This window comes from Tamandua tetradactyla, chromosome 13 (genome assembly GCF_023851605.1).
Source record: "Tamandua tetradactyla isolate mTamTet1 chromosome 13, mTamTet1.pri, whole genome shotgun sequence".
Lineage (NCBI taxonomy): Eukaryota > Metazoa > Chordata > Mammalia > Pilosa > Myrmecophagidae > Tamandua > Tamandua tetradactyla.
This window is the reverse complement of record NC_135339.1, coordinates 8,610,142-8,633,519: the sequence shown is the minus strand read 5'-3', so window position 1 is coordinate 8,633,519 and position 23,378 is coordinate 8,610,142. Positions and strand designations below refer to the sequence as shown.

The 23,378-nt window shown below is 51.2% G+C and overlaps 1 protein-coding gene across 3 annotated transcripts in view; it reads left to right on the top strand.

Moving 5' to 3' along the window:
• NPY4R2 (neuropeptide Y receptor Y4-2) overlaps positions 1–23,378 on the top strand; it is a 33,227-nt gene that overhangs the window by 2,020 nt on the left and 7,829 nt on the right. The window contains exon 2 of one of the 3 annotated variants that reach the window (XM_077124678.1): positions 2,194–7,747. The gene's annotated coding sequence lies outside the window, so the exon portion shown is untranslated. Of the gene's footprint in view, positions 1–504; positions 7,748–21,098; positions 21,318–23,378 lie in introns of those variants that run through there. The other 2 variants (XM_077124677.1, XM_077124676.1) reach the window with 2 other exon arrangements.

The following is a 23,378-nucleotide window of genomic DNA, read 5'->3' as shown; positions in this document are numbered from 1 at the left end:
GTGGGTGTGGGGCTTTTGTCCTGGGACTGAAGATTCCAAGCTCCTAATGCTGGAAGGAACAGAGTCACCTGGTCCAGCTCTGTGAGGAGCCTGGAGGGCCAGTGTCCTGCCCTGGGTCATCCAGCAGGGCAGGGTGGGATCAGGGCCCACATGCCACCCTGCTCATGACCCAGTCGTGTTCCAGTCGTGCACCTTGGAACCCAGGACCCACGAGCTAGCTTACCCACACCCCCCACCAACACCCAACAACCTGGTGTGCTGCTCCATGGAGATGGAAATGACTTTTGTGACTGTGGGTTAGTTTTTTTGTTTGTTTTATTTTTTTAGCAGTCACGACATTCCAGCAGGTCAAAGGAATCGGGTGAGGGAGGCATGTTTCTGGTAAGAGCCTCCCAAGGCTCCAAGAGGGGATTTTCTTTCCCACTCCAAAGGCTGCCCTTGCTTAAAGGTTTTATGTCTGCCAGTGGGGCTGGGGCAGACGAGGGTGGGTGGGGTCATGGGGAGAAGGGTCCTAACTTTGGCCCCCCTTTAAACACGTGGGCAAGTGGGTTTTTATGAAGGCCTGGTGGGCCTGGTTGCCGGGGCCAAGACTCTGGGTACCCTTGCAGCCTGGGGTCCTGAGCTGGGAGGCCCTGGAAGCAGGAGCACCCCCTTTTTGGAATCCTGTGTCCAGACTTGGGGCTTGTGTGTCCCGCTGTGTGGAGGTGCAGGGCAGGTACCTCGCACCCTGTGGGGTGATGGGTGGGTCTCCAGACACCGGCAGCTGTTGGGCCAGCCTGGGGAGGGTCAGTGGCAACTGTGAAGCTGTGAAGGGGGTGCTGTGGGATGTGGGAGAAGGGATGGTAAGCAGGAGTGGGACGGGACTCCTTCACACAGGAGTGTGCTGTTGGGTGAGGAGGCTGACGAGGTCCCCCGATGTGAAGGGCCTGGGGTGACCGAGCACAGGGCAGTAGGAGCCGTAGAAGAGGCTGTGGGCCAGATTTCATTTTAGAGATTTTGTTGGCTGCTTTGTGGAGAGGAGAGGGGCTGGGAGAGGGAGGTGGACATGGTGCTGGGGGGGTAACCTTGTTAGGGGTGCCCAGTGCAGATGACGGTGGGTGGGGAGCAGTGAACCAGGGTCACACAGATATGGGGTGGGCTTGAAAGGCAGAGGAGTCCTAGAGGGTTGAGGTTTCCAGGCTGGGCAAGAGGAGAGTGAGGCCATCACCTGGGATGAGGGTGGCCACTTGCCACTTTGGCTGGGCCCAGTGAAACCCACTTCAAGACGACACTTTTTCCTCTTTGTCATATGCAAATTCTTGGATGTGGGCCAGTCTCTGCCACCTCCCGGCTGCAGGTGGGGTGCCAGCGTGGTGGGCACTGGGCCCAGCGGGGCTGCCCATCCACTCTCATCGCGACAGAGGTAAACTGAGGTTTGCAGGGTGGCACTGGAATCCAGCCAGGCCTGTGTCCCTCCTCGGGGCTCTATGTGGCCGGGTCCCTGAAAACCCTCCCAGTTCAGCTTTCTGCTCACGGGGAAACTGTCCTTGGCTCAGGAACCCAGTCGGCCCAGCCCCTGGGGGCAATGCAACCGCATTTCTGAGTTGGACCTGGAGGCCCGATTCCACCCTCTCCTGGCCGCAGACTTAGTTGACAGATCCCCTCCCTTCGGACCCCAGATTTCTGAGCAGACTTCCTGGATCCCCTTCAGGCCTCACTCTGGGAGGTGGCAGATTTTATTGTTCGTATGTTTGTTTAGTTTTGAATTCAAAATAAATAAAGAATTGGAGGTTAGAGGTTTTCTGGGCTCCAGCAGGGAAGGGACATGGGTCCTGGCTGGTCTTGTTGATTTTGTTCCAGTGATTTCGGTCTTTTGGTGCATAAGCCCAGATCCCGAGTGCTCCCTGATTAATCAGGAATCCCCCCTCTGTCTTCTCCAGGGGCTCCTTCTGAGGTAGCCTGAGCCCCAGCTCGCTTCCTGGAGCTGGTCACCTCTGGGCCTGCTCTGTGGGCAGGACACACAGGGCCCCACTAACTTCACACCAGCACCAATCCATCCTGGGGGAGAAGCTGTTCCCCTCGAGTGTGGGCTGCAGCAGGCCTGAGGTCATAGTGGGGGGAAAAGCCAAGGGAGGTCCTGTTCCCTGCATATCTGTGTCGGCTGGCTTGGGTCTCTGTCTCTGGGCTCAGCACTGGGTGATTCCTATTTTGCAGGGGGCTGAAAGGGACCTTCAAAAGCCTAAGACTGGATCTTGCACTCTTTCAACAACCAAGATCTCATGGAGCAAATTCCAGAAAGGGATTGTAAACTCGGTTCTGCTGAGCAAACAGCCCCCCTGAGCCCTAGGGTAAGTCTGCGCACAGACAAATGCACACGCACAGTAAATGATGGTCAGAGGGACTGGGATGTGCCCACCGAGAGCAGCCATAACTCCTCCAGCGGCACGCCCCCCAGCAGGCACTCGCTGGCCTGCAGACCCACTCCACGCCCAGATCTGGCATGCGCTGCTGCTCTGAGGCAATTTCGTTTCCTCCGTGTTTGTACCCAGCGAGGTGGTTTTAGTTACACGCAGAGCTTTGCATTTGCCCAGGTTAAATTTCTTCTTGTGTGTTGCTTTGGTCTGGCCCATTCTCTTGGAATCCAGATTCGACTGGGCCTCACCTCCCGGTTTTGTCATCTGAAGCCATGACTAGTCCTTGATCTGGTTTCTTCCAGCTTGTGGGGCAGGGCATGCCTCGGGCTGGGCCATCCCAGATGTCAGCTCTGGCCCCTGGGTTCCCCTCCCTCCAGATCCACATTGTCATTACAGGCAAATGCACCTTAGGCTTTGCTCAAATCCTGATTTCTAACAGCTGCAGTCCTTCACATCACAGGCCAGAGACCCTCCCCAAACCGGGAAGAGGGTGGTGTGGCCTGACTTGAGTCCACATCCTCGGCAACAAGGAAGAAGGTTCTGGCGATCCCTATGGTTTAATGTGCTGTTCTGGAGGTTTGCTATTGACATGAACAACTGGCAGACTACATTCTTACAGTTTCTGGAGATTGGGAGCTGACCAACGCACGCCCTTAACATTTCCCTGTTCACCCGTGGCCCTTGAGAGCTGGTCCTGGCATGTGGGGTGCTGCTTGCACAGCTCCCAGGAGGTTATTTTGAGGGTGAGGCAAATCAGGCTCTCGCATGGCCCATCTGGAACACGTTTGTAAAGCTCCTCCCTGGGTTTGCTCAACCTTCTTGGTGGGTGTCTTTCCAAAGTGTGCTGAGCGTCTCCCGGATGGATCTGGAGAACGCAGAGCTAGTTCTGTGGCTGTAGTTACATTGGGATAACGAAGCAGGAAAAATGACTGGGGAAAGTCAATGCTTATCACAAAGCAAACCAGAAGTTGGATTGGCCTGTAGGACTGGGGTGGATGGCGGCACCTGCCTCCACTGCTCTAGACCAGGGGTCTAGGATGGGGTCAGCACAGCCTTCACGGGCCTGTGGGAGGGTACCCCATGCCTCATGCCTCGTTTCTCCCCCTTCAAGGACAAGACTGCTGAGCAAGGAGGCTGTGCAGATCTGGGACCTGACTACTCCCCCGATTATCCTCAGGTCCGTCTCTCATTGCTCCTCTTTGTCAGAAGAGGATATGGGAATTGTAGGATTAGGAAAATTGGCTCTGGAGCTGGGGATGGCTTGAGCGTGTCAATTTTTAAGGCGTACGGTTTTCAGCCACTGGTCCAAAGTGAGTCTGTCCTGGCTGGAGCTTTCTTTTCTGAACCATCCTCCTGAGAATAGGGAGGCTATGGATGCAGTCTGATGGCTTCACCACCCCAACCTCCAGTGAATGTGTGGAGCACACGACCTCCAGAGCCTCCAGCCACCACTGACCCCACGCCCAGCCCTCTTTGCTCTGCTGGGCAGCTCGCTTGCTGTCTCTGTTTCTCCTTCATTCAGTCTTTCTCTTCTCCTCCTTTTCTTCTCATGTTCTCTTTTCCTCCGTGGAACTCTCCATTTCCCCACTGTCCCGTGGTACCACCTCTGCCTCCTTCCCCCATACTCCACGAACTGCCTTGCTTTGTGCCTCTCACTGCAAACAGCAGTCTCTCTCTTTTTGTGGTCTTTGGCATTTCCCTACGCTGGCCATGGCTGGGTCTCAGCCTCCCTGATTTGCACAGGCCTAGGCCTTTTCTTTCCACCTGTTCTTTACCACTTTGGATGTGAGCTAGGATGTCTGGTTAGAGAGCTTCTGAGCATGTCCTTACAGAGGAACCCCCTTCTGGAGCACCCGGGGGTTGCTCTGTCAGGTCTCCAATGCATTTACCTAGAAAGAGCGACTGGGTGGCAGTGATCACGTGGAGTGGAGTTGGGGGACTGTGGTTCAGGCTGGAAGACACTGCATCAGTCCTAACTTTTGAGTGGCCCTTCTTGGGGGCCTGGTTGGCTGGGTCACCTGTGGCTTTAGGCAGACCATCTCCTCTTCACGTTTCCAGATTCTTCCTGACTGACTTATAATTGGGTTGAGGGGTGGCCTGGGTCTCCCTGCACCCTGCACTGCCCCATCTCTGACCTTTTGCTTGTGTGGGATCAGGCATGTGTCTAAGAGCCAGAGCTGATGATGTGGGAAGGAGACGCCTGTCTTTGGCACCAAGTGTATGCAACTTCCTTCCCAGCATGTGCAGGGTTCAGGCAGGGCACTCCTATGGAGGCTGGACTCTTCCATGGGCTGACCAAGGAACTAATACAAAACCCTGGAGCCCAGTGTGGAGAGGTGGAATTGTCCCATTACCCCAGGCCTCTCCTTCTTTCCTGCCCATTTGGCTCCTCGCTGTTCCTACGTTCACCTCCCACTTTTTCCCCTTAATATTTCTGTTGAGGTATCTTCACACACATATGGTCTATTCAAAGTACGCAATCAGTGCACACAGTATCATCACATAGTTGCATATTCATCATCATCATCATTTTTAGAACATTTGCACCATTCCAGAAAAAGAAAAAAAAGAAAAACCCCTATACATCCCGTAACCCTTGCCTCTCCCTCTCAAAGACCACTGGTATTTCAATCTACCCATTTTTTTTTTACCCCTTATCCTCCTCCAATTATTTATTTATTTTTTATCCTTATTTTTTCACTTATCTGTCCATACCCTGGACAAAAGGAGCATTGTAAAAGGTATATAGTTTTACAGTTGTCTTCAAGAATCAAGGCTACTGGAACATAGCTCTACAGTTTCAGGTACTTCCCACCAGCCTCTCCAATGCATCATAAACTGAAAAGGGTTATCTTTATAATGCGTAAGAAATACCTCCAGGATAACCTCTCGACTCTGTTTGAAATCTCTCAGCCACTGACACTTTATTTTACCTCATTTCTCTCTTCCCCCTTTCAGTCAAGAAGGCTTTCTCAATCCCTTGATGCCTGGTCCTAGCTCATCCCTGGGAGTCCTGTCCCACGTTGCCAGGGATATTTACACCCCTTGGAGTCATGTCCCACGTGGTGGGGAGGGCACTGAGTTCAGTTGCCGAGCTGGCTCAGAGAGAGTCACCTCCCACTTTGAGCACCCAAGGGTCTGGGGAGGTGGTGGCCAAGGGTCACTCTGGGTGCAATCTTCGTGGCTTTTGCAAGCCCAGCTTGGAGAGATTCAGGGAAAGGGCTTCTTGGGAAAATTCCAAGCATGAACTCTCCTTGGGGGCCCCTGGGCACAACCAGAGTCTCCTCCTCCCTGTGGATACCCTCTGCGCTGGGGAAGGGTGAGGCAGGAACCAGAGGCTGTGACCAGAAGGGATTGAGACATGGAGGCAGGCCAGGAAGTCATCTGAGCCTTACTGAGGGCAGCCTGGCCAGGTCGGAAGCCCAGTGGGGAATGAGCCTCCAAGGTCCTGGGGGACAGGTCCCAGCCACATGCCCGTCTGACCACTTTCTGAAGAGGCCACTCGGGTGTGGAGGCCTGTGAGCACTAGAGCTGGGCTACAGAGTTAAACAAGGGACCAAACTGGGCACAAGGGGCTTCCTGAGGCAGGTTCACATCCAGAGGCAAGATGGTGTCTAGTGAGTGAAAGAAATGTGTATTAGTCATCTAATGCTGCATAACAAAGTGCACCCAAAGTGAAGGCTTAAAACAATAATGGACATTTACGTTCTCACATGGTTCGTGTGGGCATTTGGAAGTGGCTTAGCTAGGTGGGTTGGGACAGGGTCTCATGAGGCTGTGCTGTCATCGGAAGCCTTGGCTAGGGATGGAGCATCCACTTTTCAATGGCTCAGTCACACAGCCAACAAAGTGATGCTGGTTGTAGGGCATCCGTTCCTCTCCACCGACTACCCTCAGGTGAAGTTATCTGAGAGATACCAAAGTAGACACTGGAATTTGCAGATGGCGTCGCACCTGCTGTATATGGGATGCACCGTCCCTGCTGCCTGGGTGCGGGAAAGCTCAACCCACAGGTGAGAGGTGGACACGGGCAGCCAGGGGCAGTGGGGGTGCCCGGTTTGCTTCTGGGCAGTATGGGCCCCAGCCCAATGTCTGTCTCTGTGACACCCTAAACACACACCCACATGCACGCATACACAGGTACCCTTCCTGTAAAACTAACAAGGACACTAGGACACTAACTGGGCATGTTCAGCCAGATAAGGGAGACAACTGTTTTCACTCCCTTTTGTAGGTGGAAAAGGTAAGTAAAGACACCCAGAGCACATGGTCCCCACGTGGTGCAGCTGCATCTGGGCCACCTGCGGGCTTCACCAGTGCACCCACCACTGCCTCCCCAGAGCTGCATCTGCAGTACTCACCTCGTGTCCCACCCCTAAGCCACTTCCAAGGCTGCCTTGTGGGAGTCGTCATTATTTATAGTTTTGACATTTTATCATAGATTATTTTGCACTAATTAAAAAAATTTTTATTACTAAAACCAGTCAACATACAATATGAACATTCTTTTTTTTATTCCATCACATAGTTGTATATTCATCATCATGATCATTTCTTGGAACATTTGCATCTATTCACAAAAAGAAATAAAATGCAAACAGAAAAAAAATTTATACATACCATACCCCTAATCCCTCCCTTTCATTGATCACTAGCATTTCAAACTAAATTTATTTTAACATTTGTTCCCCCATTATTTATTTTTATTCCATATGTTCTACTTGTTGACAAGGTAGATAAAAGGAGCATCAGGCACAAGGTTTTCACAATCACACAGTCACACTGTGAAAGCTATATCATTATACAGTCATCATCAAGAAACATGGCTACTGGAACACAGCTCTACATTTTCAGGCAGTTCCCTCCAGCCTCTCCATTACATCTTGGATAACAAGGTGATATCTATTTAATGCATAAGAATAACCTCCAGGACAACCCCTGGGCTCTGTTTGGAATCTCTCAGCCATTGACACTTTGTCTCATTTCACTCTTCCCCGTTTTGGTAGAGAAGGTTTTCTCAATTCCTTGATGCTGAGTCTCAGCTCATTCTAAGGTTTTTCTCAATCTCTTGATGCTGAGTCTCAGCTCGTTCTAGGATTTCTGTCCCACGTTGCCAGGAAGGTCCACGCCCCTGGAAGTCATGTCCCACGTAGACGGGGAGGGTGGTGAATTTGCTTGTGTTGGTTGGAGAGAGAGGCCCTTCCTCTTGACATTTACTGAGAACCTTGTGACCAACCTGGCCATCCCACTTGCAAGGAGGTCCTTTCCGGACGGTGGGGAGAGGGGTGTGCACAGCCAGGATTGCGCCTCCCCCGCCTGGGAACGACCTGTGTGATGGGAAAGACCTCAGGGAGGTGAGCGTGGGGGCAGGAGAGGGGGGTGGGGGAGCTGAACTCAGTGTCCTGTCATAGAGGGACTGGGGCCTAAAATTCACTGGGTTGCAACCTGAAACTGAGGGCCGTCTGGGTGTGCGAGGGGGTGGTGGTAGCCAAGAGAGAGGTCCAAGGGAGAGCATGTTCCTTACAGCAGGTCCATGGCAGGATGGGGTCCAGAGATTACACTGCATATGACTGAAAGAGAGAGAGAACCTGGCTGGAGGTGGGCTTCTTTGCTTTTTAAGTGGCCAAGACAGGTAGCGTATGAGTCCTCTGCACAGTCTTTTATTTCTTGGTCTATGGACGTGTGTTACCCTTAGAACAGTTTGGGCTGCAAGTAACTGAGTTATGAACTAAAAGTTATCTATACAATTAGGACATTTCATTTTCCACTTAAAAGTTCAGTAGATCCAGTGCTTCAGTAAAGAAATCAAGAATTCAGGTACTTTCATACTTCTGCTCTGCTGTCTTCAGGATTGGAGGGATGCCATCAGGGTCACAGGATGGCTGCTGCAGCTCCAGACATCACATCCTCACAGTAAGGAAGAAACCAGCAGTCTGACAGGGTGGCTGTTGGTACGTAGAGTTAACTGATTAAAAACACCAGCTTTTCATAGTCTGACATAAATGAAGACAATAATACTAGCTGCCTCCTTCTGACACTAAATGGATCCCAGGAGCAGTGATAGTGTTTTGCACACCGTATCTTCAATTCTCACAATCAGCCCCACTCTACAAAAGTGAGATGCAGAGACGTTAAGTGACTTGCCTTATTTTACAGTCAGAAAATGAAGGAGCTGGAATTAAAACTGCAGTCTAGGGGACTTCAGGCCTTAACTTTTTATTTGCCTTTTAAAAAAAAGGAAAGTAATACATATTTATGATAAGAATTTCAAACAACACAGACCTTGGCTTTTTTTTTTGTTTTTAAACACTGTATCTGTTCATGATAAGAATTTCAAATACTGTAAAGTATCAAATGAAGGTTTTACTCGCTTACCCCCATTCTAACTTCATTGCTAATAGTTTCTGTGAATCCTCCAAAAAATTTCCTCCTTAATTACAATTTCAAACCTCTAAAAAAATTTTTTTTTAACATGGGCAGGCACCAGGAATCGAACCCGTGTCCTCTGGCATAGCAGGCAAGCATTCCTGCCTGCTGAGCCACCGTGGCCCACCCTAGAAATTTTTTATACAAATGAGATCACTTAGATATTATTCAGTAGTTATCATTATTATTTATTTAATAATTAGAAATACTAATTCCTAGCCACTTGGTGGCACTTAAATATCAGAGACTTCCAAGCATGTCAGCCTTTGAACTAGTTCAGGAGTAGATGGTCACATAATGCTTAAGGGACATAGAAATGGGGTGAAGGTTATTTACTGCTATGCGCCCCCCACCACGAAGTGGGTTTCCTTTACACAGCAATGGTGTAATAGCATCAAATTGAATGAAAGTTTGTTAAGTACAGCTATAAATTGTAGGAGCCAAAGGGTTAAAACAAGACCTGCAGAATTTGTTGGGAGCAGCTGGCGTCCCTGGGTGGGCAAGAACCTGAGGAGATAGTTACTTGTTTTGTTTGGAACAGTCTGGGAGGAAGAGAACGTTCTTTACCCCCAGATGGTTACAGTAAGTATGAAGAAAGTTAAATACTTTGTTTCCTCTGGAAATGCAGGCATGCCTTTTGTTACCCTGCAGTAAATAAGCAGGAGCTGGTTCAGAATAAAGTTGTCTGTTGTTTGCTAAAGTTAAGCTTCAGACCCCCAGATCCCATCTGTTTGTCTCTTTCTTTCTTTCAGTTTCTTTCTGTCTTTCTCATCATTCCTTAATATCCTTCAAGCTCCGTTTCATGGGAAGCAACAATAAAAAATTGTAATAAATGCACATCAAGAAACTTTGCAGCACTTTTTTTTTTTTTTTTTAGGGCTAAGATTTGGTTGTGTCTGAATCTCAATGTGCTACCTGGGAGAAGCAGACATGGGAGCAGCAGATATCTTACAGCTGTCATCTAATAAGTAATGGGTCAAGGGAAGCTTCCCAAATCCATCTCAGGGAGGTAGCTGGCAGAATTCCGAGTCCATTCAAGGCCTGGGAAGGACTGGAAGGGATCAAGAATTTAAAGATAAAGGGGAAAAAAAATCCACTTCTAACGAATCCAAAGGCTCTTTCATTATGCAAAAAGGAAATAAGAGGATCCTTATTAGGAGAACATCCTGATGTGACCTACCACTCAAGTGGCCTGTGGCCCCCACATTCCTTGCAAAGCAAGGAAAAGTGCTTCCGGACTCTCATCTGCAGAGATAGTGCCTGCATCAAAAAGTAACTGATGCACTAGAAGCAATTAGCTCCTTACTTACGGTTTTCTTAGGTTGGGGAAGCTTTTCTGTATGCTCTCTAATGCATCCCCTAAGAATAATAGGGAGGTGATGGATGCTAACGGCCATCTATTTCTTTACAGATACTATTGCCATATATTGATACTAACTCCTTCTTTGTTCTGGGTGTATTGTATTGCATAAGTTATTATTAAACCATTTCCCTAACACTAGGCTTTAAACTATTTTTTCATATTTGCTGTTATTAAATGTGGTAAAAATAAATATCTCTGGATGTGTAGTTTTGTGTTCATGTGTGAGAATCTCTGTAGGATTAATTTTTGGTCAGGCGGTACCTGTAGCATTTCTATGGATATTGGCAAATTGCTCTCCAAAAAGATTGTACCAGCAATATATGAAAGTGCTTACTTTCTCACAACTTTGCCAATGTTTGAGTGTTGTCAAATTTTAATATCTTTGCTGGTTAATTAACTGAAAAAATAATTTCTTGATGGCTATTTTGATTTGCAGTTCATTCACTATGAACTGTGTTTCCCTTGGGTGAGGACACTTGTTCTGGAATCCTCTCAAGCTGTGTGATATGGGGCAAGTTGCCGAACTTCTCTGTACCTTATTTCCTCATCTATAAAATGGGGATAATGATGATACTCAACTAATTAGCTTGTTTTGAGGATTAAATGACATCGTACATTTAAAGGGCTAGCACAGTTCCTGGCTCAAAATAAATGCTAAGTGACCCCAGGATGAGGCCATCACACGAGGATGAGGCTGTCAAAAAAAAAAAAATAAATAAATGCTAAGTAAACATTAGCCATTATATTATCTAATATATTTAGTGACCATTGGAATTTCTTTGTTTTTGATCTGCCTTTTCATGTCTATTTCCCATGTTTATTGGACTCTTCTTTTTCTTACTGATTTGCTATATTAGAGTATGCCACTCTTTCCATATAAGCTACAAGTATGTTGTATTCCAATGTTCCATTTGTTTCCTGCCTTGTCAGACCCTGGGGGACATGGCTTCCTACCAGTGGGACAATGCTTCTCAGGGATGCAACATTGTAAAACTCACAAATCTTGAAACGCACCTGTCATTTTCAGGACAGCCACATGAGGCAAGCTGGAGGAGAGCCCATTGTCTTTTTCAACAGATGAGGAGACTGGGGTCCAGGTAGCACAAGCAACTTGCTTAAGGACACACAAGTTCAGGGCTGAAATGATGGGTCCTGGTTCCTGCTGTGACTTCTCTGGGTCTTTCCAGTCGGACTCTCAGCTCTTGGAGAAAGAGGATGTGGGAGAATCTGGAGGTGTAAGAGAGAAGCAAGTCAAGGCCACCAAGATGGGCAGTGTGAAGGGAACACGGAAGATCAAGGCTGGGCTGCCTTCCTTTTGCGACAGTCAGGGCTCCTCCCAGGGCCCCCACGCAGGGTCCACCTCACAGATGAAGGGAGGAGGCTGATGCTGAGAGCATGCCCCTCTCCCCCGCAGGGTAGTCCTGGGTCCCTGCCTGGACACCACAGTCTTTATCACCTCTGCATGCTCCAGGACCATCATTGCTCCACAGCCATCAGGGTCCAGCTCGTGGGGGGAGCTGGTGCTCACAGGGTGGGCATGAGCTGGGGAAATGGGAGCCCCCTGGGCAGGGGGTGGGGATTTTGCAGCTGCAACTCACGGTTGGTTGTGTTTATACCTGCTCATACCCGGCCCTGTGCTTGACCTCTCCACGTGTTGCCTTTGAACCCTCCTAGCAGTTGTCTGAGTTACGGGTTCTAGTTCTATATTATAAGGTGGCTGAGGCTCTGAGCGTGGAGGGGACATGCTCTGCTCTTATACTGAGTGTCTTGGTAGACACGTAGCTGCTCCAGCTTCTGACCCAGGTAAGCAGGAAACCCCAGGCAGCCCTGCTGGCCTGCTCCCTGCATCCTGAATGCCCCTGACCTCTAGGCTGTGGGCACTCTGCTTTCTGGACTGAGAGATGCACTTGTGGAGGTGACCGCAGCAGTGGGGCTCTGGAGGGAGGCCCGGGGGTTTTGGCATCAGCCAGGCCTGCATCCTGGCACCACCACTGGCTGCTGTGACGTGGACAGGGACTTCTCTGAGCTGCTGGCAGAACCTCCCTGTGCTGGAGAGGAAAGGGTTGCCTGAGACCTTGAGAGGAAGACTGCTGTCATTTGGGCTTGGGGGGTAGAGGAAGTTCTCCTCCCCTGAGTTACTGGTTTCCCATTTCCACAGATTTTTTCTGGGCTCTTTATCTGTGGGCTGTGAGAGTAAATTGACCATGCAGGGCGGGTCAGGGGGAAGGGTGAGAAGTTGCAGGGATGGGAGGAGGGAATGCCAGGCCACAGAGAATGTTCTCCAGGGCCTCCCAATTGAGGAGAGTTCTGGCAACAAGAAATTAAAGGTAGAGGAAGGAAAATTAAAGGTCTGACCCAAGCTAAGAGTTTGCTTAGAATCCCAGAGTCTCCATGAGCTCAATGTTTTTCTATAGGAACAGGGTGGTGCTGGGGCCCAGACTCTCCACTGAGAGTCAGCAGGTCAGGGCAGAAGAGGAGGGTTCTGGGTTCAGCCTCTTGGCCCTGCCACTGACCGGATCTGTCTGTCTACATGTGCTTCTCTTCCCTCGCCCCTATGCTGGAAGAATGGAAGCTTCTAGGCAAGGGGTAAGATGTCTCTTGTGCTCACCCCCACTTCCTCCAGCCTGCAGCAGTGCCGCCTCCTCCTCCAAGAGGCCGTCCTTGTTTGCCTTCTCCATTACAGCAGTTATTTTATGCTCTGCCCCCCACCCTGCCTTATTTTCCTTCCTAGTGCTTCTTACCACTCAGTAGACTATTGCAGAATTATATATTGGTTTGTCCATCTGCTCTAGACTGCAAGATCTTTGTTTTGTCCATTGCTGCTTCCCCAAGGGCATACTACGTGCTTAATTTGTTGAATGAGTGAATGAATTCCTTGGCCTGGCTCCACAGGTGAGGCTGAGAGGAAGACGTCCAGTCCCTCTGGCCCCTTCCTTACACCATAGCTGGGGAAGCCTCGTCTTCTGGGAGGCTGAGCTGGGGCACGCTGCTGCAGAGCTCACCCTTGTAGGGAGGAAGCTGTGCCTGAAGATGGAACCCCAACATGTGATGTGGCCCCTCTGGGTTGACCAGCTAGCTCGTTTTGCCTGAGACTAAGGAGTTTCCCAATACTGAGGACTAAAACAGGGTCAGTCCCAGGCAAACCAGAACAGTTGGTTTCCCTCCCCCACCTCTCAGAACCCAGCAGCCTGGGTCCATTCTTTTTGATAAACCATTCGCCACTGATAGGCCATGGAAATAATTAAAGTCAAGTGTGCATGGTACTTGGGAGGCTCCTTGCTTGGACTGCCTGCTGCTTGGAAGGAAAAGAGAGAGAGATGGAGAAGGAGATAGATAATATAAACACATGACGGATGGATGGATGGATGGATGAGTGGATGGGTGGGTGGGGAGAGAGACAGAGATATGTTAGGTGATATGATGGATGGATCAATGGATAGGTGGGTGGGTAAATAGACAGAGATGGATGGATAGGTGGATGAGTGGGTGGTAGGGAGAGAGATAGATATGACAGAGGATAGATGGAGGGATGGGTGAGTGGATAAATAGATAGAGGTAGACAGAGATGACAGATAGGTAGATAGGACAAGAGATGGATGTATGTGTGTTCATTACATCAAGTGAACTTAAGGGAATCTTTAACTTGGGGTGAGAGCAATAGAGTCAAGTCCCAATTTGCCGGTTTCTCATTTCATCAGCTTTTGAGATATTGTAATAAGAATAATGTACTGTGTAGACAGGGTGTCTAGAGCTCCTTGGCTCTCCCAAGTCTCTCCCTGATTGTCTGGGTCATCTCCTAACATCAGCCCAGCCTAGCCTGCTGCAGGGTGACACTGGTTAGGTCAGGCCACCTCTCTGGTCTCAGTTCTCACTGTTTTAAGACAGAGGACAGCTGGCCGCCCCTTGCCTCGCTGGGTTGTTGGTGTACTGCAGCTAGCTGTGGGATCTAAACCACGCCCTCCTGGGAGCCACAGTTTGCTTGTCTGTAAAATGGGCATAATTACCCTAATCTCTGAGGGTTTAGTTTGAGCTTCCAATGCGATGGGGGTCTGATACTTGGTAGAGGCTCAGCCCATGTGGTTTTCCCTTAAGTAGCCGTGCTGCTGCCCGGGTGGAAAGTGGGTGGGCGGGGTGGGGACGTGGCGGAGACCTGGTGGAGGTGCTAGCCCCAGCCGAGATGGCCCTTCTGGGTAGGGGACTTCTTCTGGGCTGGATAGCAATCCCTAAAGCTCACAAACGGGGGAGCCAGTGAGCAGGAACCCAAACCCAGGCTCTGGACAGTTAATGACTGTGATAATGAAAATAATAATCACTTATACTAATTGCGTGTTTGTTCCATGCCAAGTGCTTTTTGTGCAGGTACTTACCTCCATTTACGGAGGAGGGAGTTGAGGTTGGCCGGCTGAGGGTCATTGAGTAAAGGGGTCGGGTGGGACTGGCCCTCAGACCGCACCTAACCACCAGAGCATGCAGTTTCTTTGCAGTGATTTGCACAAAAGGTCCTGGCTGGGCCCAGTCTGGGGCAGAGGCCGGGTCACAAGGTGTTCCCCAGGGACTGTCACCCCCGTACTTTCCTCCTCCCTGGTCCCTGCCTGTAGTGGCTCCCACACTCCACACCCAGCCGAAACCTGCCTGGCCCTGCTGGCTGAAGCCGGAAGCTGGAAGCTGTGACCACCTGAAAGCCCTTTGGGCTGCTCCCACAGAGACCGGCTCCTTTCCGCAGCGAGTGTGCAGGGTTCTACTCTGGTGTCATTCATTCATTCACTTATGCAGCAAACGTTGAGGTCTGCTGTGTGCCAGGCATGCTGCTAGGGAGTGAGGAAACAAAGGCTACTACCCGCCCCCTCCACCCCATACAGCCTGGGTTCTCCCAGCCTCCAGGTCTGTTCATGGAGGGAGAGAATAGGGCAGCTGCTTGCTATGCCTTCCTGCTGCTTAGTAGGAATCCGTCACCCTTCCCTCTAACTCTTGCACATGTGATGGAGCCACAAGCTCTTGAGATTTGACATGGCATGAATGAGACCCAGAGAGGGGGAAAGGGGAAAGGAGGGAGGGGAAGCAGAGGTGAATGCTTTTAAAAATAAATACAGAGTTCCCATATACCCTCCAATTATTATTATTTATTTTTTATTAGGAAAGTAGGGTTACAGAAAAACCCTGCCTTAAATACAGAGTTCCCATATAACACTCTATTAACACCTTTTATTAGTGTTGCACCTTTGTTACAATTGATGAAAGAATTTAATTATACTCTTTTTATTTTATTTTATTTTTTGCATGAGCAGGCACTGGGAATCGGAGCCAAGTCTCTGGCGTGGCAGCTAAGAGCTCTGCTGCTGAGCCATTGTGGCCTGCACTATAATTACACTCTTAACTAGGGTCCAGAGTCTACATCAGAGTTCAGTTTGTCATGTACAGTCCTATGTTTTGTTTTTTAAAACATTTTTATTCTGGGAACATATGTATGACCTAAAATTTCCCCTTTTAACCACATTCAGTGACGCCAACCACATCCAAAATGCTGTGCTGCCATCACCACCGTTCATTACCAAAACTTTCCCACCTCAAAAGAAACTCTCCCAGGGCAGGTGGGCACTCTGAGATCCGTAATTCTTCAGAGGGCGCGCACTCTGGTGTGGACATGGGACCGGGACCCTCTCATCACAACCACCCGTGAGCCTGGGCCGTCTCCCTTCTCACGTTTCTTAGGGTTCCATGCTGCAGCCATTGGCCCGTGTGGTAGCTTAGCCCACCTCCTTAGCTCGGTGGTCTGAGCACTGATTCTAGTGTCACGTCACGGCCAAGTCTTCTTTTTCCTGCAGGCTGAAGCCCTCTGGGGTTCTGGCCCCAAAGAAGTTCTTGTTAGAACTTTGAGGAGGAAAACAGAGTCCCCACCTTGTCCCCTCCACCCAAAGAACATCAGTAGGTTTCTGTTAAAACACTGCTCACCTCTTTCTCCTGCCTCGGGATCCCTCCTCCCCCACTCTCCAGAGCCTTCTCTACCCTGAAGCATGGGGGCGCGGTGGCGGGAGAGTGAAGAGGCCATGGGCTCCCACCCTACTTGAGCTGTATTTTGGTCTCACTTCACACTCTGATGAATGGGATGATGATACACTGAAGCCTCTGCCAGCGTTTATTTAACATGCCATTGTTTGAGGCAGAATGGTCTGCTCAAGATTACTTGGCTGGTAAGGAGCAGAGAATCTTGAAACTTGGGCTGGACTGGTTCCAGACCTGTGCCCTGTCTACTGCTCCCCAGTGGGAAGAGGTCTCCTGGGAAAGTCGTGGCAGGATGGTTGATCATTTAGTTTACTCCTCTATACCTCTTATTTATAAAATGCTTTGGTTTTTCATCTTTTTTTGGTATGTTCTTACCCTACGTTATGGGACATTTCTTCAACTTAACCTCTCATCTCCTCTAATAAAATATTTTTAAATGCCAGTAACCATATGTTTGATTTTCAAGTTTTGTGTTTTGCTTTCTTGGTGATTCCTGTTTCATAGCAATCACTTTTTGTTTTATGGATTCAGTAACTTCTGTAATCATTTAAAGAATTAATGGAAATTTTTGGTACCGGCAAGTTTTTTTCTATTTTCTGAATTATCCCAGATTCTTTGGGTGTCAGTAGTTGCATCTTTTTCTCCTATCCTTTCTCTTTTGTGCTGTTGATTTTCCAAATGTGCCTGGGGACCTTTGGTTCTCTGTTCATAAAAATGGGGAAAATAAATGGATTTTCCTGGATAACTGCTATGACTTTCATTTGTTCTAGATCTTTGAAGGAAGGAGCAGAATAGCCCCCAGGGAAGGCCATGGTTGTCTCCTGGCAGCTTGTCTTTAGAATGAGCAGGTGAGGGAGTCAAGGAACACTTCACAGAGGGCTGTCATAGGAGTAGGGTCCCTAAGAATAAGTAGGAGTTTTTCAGGTGAACAATGAGCTGTGCCCAGGCTGTGGAAGTAGCATCTACACAGGTCTGGATATGTGAAACTCAATGGTATTCGGTATAAATGAAAAATTTTAGTGGAGGATGAGGCTGGAAGAGGTGGCCATGAAGGGCTTAAGGAGAATCAAGACTGACTTTAGAAGGCTCATGTTTCAGTTTGCTAAAGAAGTGGAATGCAATATACCAGAAAGGCTTTTTCAATGGGAGTTTATTAGATTACAAATGAACAACAGTTCTGAGGCCATTAAAATGTTCAGATTAAGGCACTAAGAGGGAGATAACTTCTCTGGGGAAAGGCTGCTGGCGTCCAGCGTTCACGTGGAAAGGCACATGGCGACATCTACTGGTCCTTCTCTCCAAAATGTCTTTCTGTTTCTGTGGGTCTTTGCTTGTTTCTCCAGGGCATTTCAGTCTCTTCTTCTCTAAGCTCTCTCCAAAATGCCTCTGCCTTTTATCCTCTTATAAGGACCCCAGCAAGGGGAGAAAGACCCAGGTTGAATGGGCTGGGTCACATCACCATGGAAACAACCAACCAAAAGGTCCCACCCACAACAGGTCTGCACCCACAGCGGTGGATGGAAAGAGCATAGGGTTTACCGATGTGCATAACAGATTCAAAGCAGCACAGCTCACCAGGGCTGGGTGTGCAGGGCCCACTAGAACTGTGATGGACTAATGCAGGAGAGGTGTGGGTTGTGATGAGTCCAGAATTGATAGTGCTTGCTTATTTGCTCAGGCAGGTGGACAAGCACCAGGACACAGGACTCATCTCAGCAGCTGCAGCTGTTCAGTGTCAGTTTCTTGCCAGGGGCAGTGCTAAGAGCTATGTGGGCCTCATTTCACTTGTAATTATTCATTATATATAGTTACAATAATTGCTATTATTTATTAGAGAATTATTCAGAATGTTTCTTTATTTATTTGCTTTTTATTATTAGATCTAATTTACAGAGGCGAGTCTGAAGCTCAGCTAGTGGGCTCCATTGCCCCAGTTCCTGACCTTTCCGGTCCTGGCTCTCTAAGGGGTGAAAAGTGATAGCTGGCCTGATTCCAAATTCCGGCCCCCCGCTGCCAATCAAGAGGGTGGCAGGAGCCCATCCCCCATCTCGCTGGGGGAGAGTTTCCCCGCCACCGTTAGAAGGAGAGTACAGACTTTGCAGCCGGGTGGAAGGTCCAAACGAGGTCGTGCGTCCCGCGAGTCCTGGGCGAGCCAGGAGGGATCGCCCGCCTCTGCGGACTTATGGCTCCCGTTCGACTCCGGGGTGACCCGTGCGGGGCTTTCCTAAAGGGGCTGAAAGCGAGGGCGTCACGAAGCTATTAAAGAGGCCGATCTCCAGGTCAGACGAAGCCCCTTCCTCGGAGACAGCGGGGTGCTTCGAGACCGCCGCAGAGTCTCGCGGACTGCGGCCCCGGCCCGGATCGCCCCGCTTCTCGCTGCCTGGCTCCTGTTTTCTGGCGGGAGCTTTCAGATGCTCCTGGCTGAGTCGGCACAGGGCTCCGCCGCCGGCAGGGGATGCTGCTTCCCTCCCCGGCAGAGCCAGGGGACCGGCATTTAGCCCGGAACACCGGCCGCTTGGAGCTGCTGAACCTCTCGCAGGAGCGTTTTGGAGCTGGAGAAGCAGCTCGGATTTGGAGCTCAAATCTCAGCCCCACCGCTTAGGAATTTGGTGCCTGAGACAAGTCATTCCACTCCTTGAAGCATCAATTTCTCCCCAGTGAAATGGGATGAGCCCACCTCACAGATAGGTATGAGGATAGAATAAAAGTAGGTGCTGCAGGGAGTCCTAAGTCTGCTCCTCTGTTTCTGACCCATGGGGACTGGGGCTAAGGCCCATGTGCCCAGGGCAGGGCATCTCACATGTGTCCATTCAGTGGGCTGCCCTCAAAGGCACCCCCCTCACCAACCCCAGCAAGGTATCCAAGGCTACCACAGCTGCACTGCCAGGAGGAGGCGACAGTGTCTGAATTCTCGCCTGCCTGGAGAACAGCTGGTTTACAGAGCTTCCTGCCAGGGTTGAGCCTGGTCCCTGGTTTCTGGAAAGGATCATTTTCTTGGTTTAAACTTTAGACCTCTCCCCCACATGACTTGGCTAAATGCATCCCCTCCTTCCTTTGTCAGACCCTGCCTGTGTGCCTGGACCTGTGCTGGATTTCAGGTGGGGGTGGGGATGGCAGTGGGGCAGAGACGAGGACCATGTGTGAAGGATGCAGAAGTGGGGACAAGGATGCTGCCACAGATGCGCCACTGCCTCTGGCAGCATGCAGGCTGCAGGGAGGCTCTGCAGGAGAGAGGACACGAGCTGGGTGGCCAAGGCAGTTGAGACAGGCTGAAGAGTGATCCAGAGAGGGGAAAAGGCAGGTGCAGCCATACAGGAGACGAGCACAGAGGCCTGTGTGTTGTGGGGCAGCTGACACACATCCCAGACCTGACCATTTCTCTGCTGCCTTCAGAGCAAGTGGCTCCATCAGTCTCACTTTGCTTTATCAATAAATGCCAGAGAAAAACACCCACCCCCCAGAGCTCCTATGATGACTTAATAAGAGTAATGTCTATTGCGTCACATACACCCTTTTAGAAAGGGCCACTGCCCACACCTCCACGGGAGCGGTGATGTGAATGGGGCCTCCAGGGTTAGTTGTTGTGTGCACGCATCTGGACCATATCCAGTGGGTAACGGGGAGCCACAGCAGGTTTTATAGGTGAGGGGTGGACCCACCATTTTAACATTCATGTACTATTTAGGAGGCATTTCTGAAGTAGACGTTGCTACTTGCAGGAGGGCCTCTGATCGCACATGTGTTTTGCCATGTGGCCTCCTTGGGGAGGAAATGACCAATTTATGGATTCAAAACAGAAACAGCCTCTGTAACAGGTGCTCCATTTCAGCCAGAGCCTCTGCCACTTGGGCTCCAAATGAGAACTGCTTCCTCATACGCCTCATGGCAGCAACCCCAGAGGCCCTTCCAGGACTTACAGGGATCTCTCCATGGGCCCACCTTCCGCTCCCATAGCTCATCTCCTTCCCTTCATCCCCTTGGCCCCTCGCTGAACTTCCCCAGCCACTCAGCCCTCGCAGGTCCTCCAATTCCTGCAGCCTCAGGCTCTCGCCTTGCCCTTCAAGTCTCAACTCAGCTGTTACCTCCTGAGGCTTTTCCATCGAAAGCCAATGCATTGGCTTACAGCTCCTCTCATTTGTTTTCCTGCCTTTTGTCCATCTCTCTTCTTCCCCAGGGCTGTGAGCTTCGCGAGGACATGAGGACAGGAGGACAGCACCCTGGTAAAGCCGGGTGCCTATAGACCCAGGCTCACAGGAGGCCTGCGGTTCATACTTGCTGAGTGCGTTTCTGAAAGGCAAGTCTTCCTGTGCCCATTTCACTGATGAGGAAAACGGAAGCATAGGGAGAGGGAGAGAGAGAGAGACAGAGAGAGAGACAGAGAGAGAGAGAGAGAGAGACAGAGAGAGAGAGAGACAGAGAGAGAGAGAGAGAGAGAGAGAGAGAGAGAGAGAGAGAGAGAGAGAGAGAGAGAGAGAGAGAGAGGGGGGGGGGGGGGAGGGAGGGAGGGAGGGAGGGAGAGAGACAGAGAGAGACAGAGAGAGAGAGAGAGAGCGCGAGCCAGCCACCGAGAGCGCGCGAGCGCGTATCTCAGTCCTGGTCCGGGAGACGGTGTCCGGCTGCGGCTCCGTGCGGGCGGCGGGGTCCGCGGGCGCGGTTCCCCGGGGCTGGCGCCTCGGTCCCGGTGGCCGGAGGGCCCTCGTAGGCGACGCGGTGGGCGGGGCGGCCGCGCAGGCCGGATCCGCGGGTGGAGGAGGCCGGGCGGGCAGGGCAGTTGCGCTCCCACCCGGAGACAGACCGCGGCCGCGGGAGCAGGTGAAGCGGGCGGAGATCCAGCGCGTTCCGGGCACGGAGGCGGGTGCGTCCGAGAGGCTCGCCGCGGCTCCCGGCGCCTGAGTTCGGCAGCGGGGTTTCCGGGCACCGGTCTGGGATCCCTGGAGCCGGGAGCGCGCTGCCTGCCGCGGGGTGCCTGCGGAGAGGCGCACGGCTGGGGTTCAGAAGATCCCGGGCTCAGAGCCGCGCTCCCGGGGGGCGTCCTGCCTCTCTTGGGCTCACCGGTGGGCTCCTGCCAGCCTCAGTTTCCTCACATGTGACGCGGGTGGCCCGACGCCTCACCGTGCGAGGTGCAACACGAGGAGGTAAGGGGTGTAGAGAGAGTGCCTGGCATGTGGTGGGAATCGGGAGATAGCGGCTGCTTGCTGTTTAAAAACGTCAGGAGACAGCAAATGTCCTTCCCTGTTCTTACCTCATTCGGAGATTAATATTATTTATTAGTTTTTTTCTGGTGGTTGGGAGGTCGACCTGTGTGGAATTCCGGGGTGAGGGGGTGAGGTGGGGGGCAGAGTGCTACTGTTGCCACTTGGTTTGGAGGTCTGCTTGGCAGTCCTAAATCCCCAGGTACCATTCTACTGACCTTGCACAATCATCGACCCCCCTCCCCCTGCAGAATTGTCATCCCCTGGGGCTGTGTCCTGAGGGGCCTAAGGTCCCCTTGTCCTCACTGGGCATCTCTGAGGAATGTCCTTTCTTGGAAGGAAGCATGGGTGACCTATAAAGGGAGGGACCTCTGTGAAATCATTTTCCTTCATACCTCCTCACCCAGGGGAGCTGTGCTCTTGGGATCTGCCGTGGCTCCTCCAGATTGCACTGGGAAGGGGACGACTCTGAGAGTGTGATCACATTAGGGACAGCTGGAGAGGCTGGGCAGAGAGGTTGGGGGTTCTGAGCCAGTTTGCTGGGGCTAAAGGCCAAAGGTCCCTCTGCTGTCCGGGACCTGCCTGCCTCTCCAAGTGATCCGCAGAGGCCCCTGGTGTTTCTGTGGCATCTTCACACTTGACTGAAGCCACATCCTGCACCCCACCCCTGCCTCCCGAGCCCTACCCAGGGGCTCACCTGGGCCCTGGGCCACGTTCCAGGCTTTGCTGGGGTGCCTTGTGTGTCCACCCCTGGCCCTCTCTCTCTGCCCCGGCCGAACATACGTCAGCTTCTTCCTTCAGTCTGAGCCCAACTTCCCTTTTCTCCTTTTCAGCATCTGTGTGTATCTGAAAGGGTTGCGGGGTCAGACTGAGTAGGCTCCGGTGGCCTCTACCACTTACCTAACTGTGGGATCTTGCTTGGGCCCCTTGCTCTTCGGTCTCCTGCTCTTCAAAATGGGGCTGGTATCACACTGAACCGCATGAACTTGCCGTTTTTGCCGGTCAAAACCGGCCAAATGCTGGTGATTTCATATGATGCAGCTCAATAATGGCTTCCTTGTGAAGTTGAAGTGTGGGTTGCAGGGGCTGTGGGATGTCAGCTGCTCAGCGCTGACTAGGGGAAGCAGCGTCCCTTCTGCCATTTATCTCCCAGGAAGGTGTGCGCTCTCCAAGGTGAGGTGAGCCGTCCCTCTGCTCCTGAGTGCTCCATCTCCCTTGGCCACACCCCTGTCACTGTTTCTCTGGCTACCACGTGCCTCAGTGGAGCCAGGGAGCAGCCTTCTCAGGCTGTGTGGGGGCATCTCCCAGGCTCTCTGAGCAGGCGAACTCATAGCAGAGTGCACTCTTCATGCTTCTGCCTCTGCTTTGCTTCGGCAGTCTCTGCCCTGGCTTCCTGGGGGCTCCACCTCTCGGCAGGGTGGTGTGGATGAGCAGCACCCCTGAGAGCCTCGAGGGACAGGGAGAGAGGACAGAGTGAGAGGGCAGGATGAGATGGTTGTGGCGTGCTGCTGGCCGTCTTTCGATGCCAGGCCCCTGGTGAAGGAATCAGAGTTGGTGATTGCTCCTGTGCCTGTGCCATGAGGCTACCTGAAGAGGTTTTGAGGCCGGAGCTTGACCGGGTGGATTCCGAGGCCAGCTTCTCATGGTGGGGGGCAAGGTCCTCTAGGGTGTGTTTGGTGGAAAATGGGATCAGTGGGCAGGGAAGGGAACTAACCTTTGACAAGTACCTACTACGTGCCCTGCTGCAAAACAGGAAGCTCCGCCTCCCAGGGTGTGGCAAAGCTTGCTCCCTGAACAGGATCTGGCATGCAGTAGGTGCTCGTTAAATGCAGGTTTCCTTGGTCAAGTTAAGTAATCTGTCCAAAGGGCCAGGATGAACTGAACCTGCAAGAGCCTTCAGAAGGGAAATTCCAGGCCCCCCTGTCCTATCTCTCAGACCCATGACTTCTTGTGTTAAACCATGAAAACTGGGTCCTGACTTGGAAGATAATATATGCTCTACCC